Source organism: Malus sylvestris, chromosome 10, assembly GCF_916048215.2.
Source record: "Malus sylvestris chromosome 10, drMalSylv7.2, whole genome shotgun sequence".
In the NCBI taxonomy this organism is placed as follows: domain Eukaryota; kingdom Viridiplantae; phylum Streptophyta; class Magnoliopsida; order Rosales; family Rosaceae; genus Malus; species Malus sylvestris.
Genome location: NC_062269.1, coordinates 30,199,590 through 30,201,291, shown reverse-complemented (window position 1 = coordinate 30,201,291; position 1,702 = coordinate 30,199,590).

Sequence of the window (1,702 nt, the reverse complement as noted above, 5' to 3'; positions counted from 1 at the left end):
TGATGACTCACTACCCTCCAAGCGCTTTCAGGCAAGAGTAAAGCTACTGCAGTCGGGCTAATATGCCTATAAAAGGAGAAAGAGGCCCTAGAGACAAGGACACTCAACCAATCAAACAAACAAACATACAAACTCTGCTTTCAAGCCATATTTGCATCTAAAAGCTATAATCAACCCAGATCTCAATCCTTTTCAGGATCATTCCCTACAAAACCCATCTTTTGTCTAGTTTAGAAACTCTGCTATCACCCCTAGTGGTGTAATATCATTTCCCTTGTGTAAACTTGCTTACCATTCATCTCTTTTTAGCATATAAACCCTGTAAACTCGAAATAGAAGTGATTGCAAGAAGTTCAACCTTACCCGACAAGGTGAAATCTTGCTTAAAGCTCTTTGTTTGTTTTATAAGTTAATATATCTACTGCTTAATGTCTTTTCCAATATGTATTCAAGTCATTTCCATTTGCTTTCCCATTATAAGAGTTCCATTTGCAACCAGATCTAATTAGTTTAATGGACATGCTATCATTAAAATCAATAAAGAGTCAAGTAAATGACTTAAGGGGATCTAGACTCCCTCCATTCGAACACACAAGATTATGAAATGAAAGTCCTTGCTCGCAATGCAAGAAAAAGAACTTAATGTGGACTTAACTCATCCACGACAATCCTTTGATAACAAGAAGTCCGAGTAACTTGGGGCGCAAGTAATCGACTAAATACAATCTTGTTCTACATCTGTTATACTAAGATAGCAATGGCACGCCTAACACTTGGTTAGTTTTGATTGCGAGCCTCAAGGCCTACACCTAAGGCCCGACAAAGACACCTTTCAAAACTAACTATATCCTCTTCTTGCAGCACATCAGCAAGCAAAAGCCCGACTACACATCCAAAGTGCCAATCCCTTGGGGAGCTGTGCTGAGAGCCGAGGAGCCCTCTCCGAAGAAATCTTTGCCCGAACAGAGCCAAAATTTACAATGCTATGAACTTGCTACCATTTTGCACATGTTATATTGTTCTTTGATCTACTGCGTTAGCAATTCTACATCATTATATATCATCTTGCCTCCCTCTGATGCTATGGTCACAACAGTACAATATTATTTGATCTTCGATATCAACTTTGGTGCTATTAGGGATGGGCACAGTCCGATTCGGCTCTATTCCACTCTCAAATCGAAACTGGAATTGAAAAATATTAACGGTTCTATTCGGTGCGGTTCTGCTTAAAAGTATTCCTAAAATCTTACAGTTTGGTTCATACTTTCTAGTTTGGTTCATACTGGTTTATGGTTTTAACCAAAATTATATATATTTTTTCAATTCTATTTTCAATGCCAAACACATACTTCAACCATAAATTCAAGCAAATTTGAATTCCCACTACTAGATCTACAAGATTTGTAACCGGAAGATAGAAAGTGTACATATAAATATAAATCAAAAGATAGAAAACCTCGGGTCAAGACCAAAGTGTACATCCTAAACTAAAAATAAAGTGTACATAATGTATAATATACTGGAAAAGAATGATGAAAAATAGAATACCGTCAACTCCGTGCATCATGCTGACGCTCCTGCTACCACGGTTATTCATAGTTCCTCTTGGTCTTCTTTGGATCGACCTCTTCTTCAATGCACCTATTGTTACTATGATTTTCACACTCGTAAGGGTTATCGCGTTGGTCATCCTCTTCAT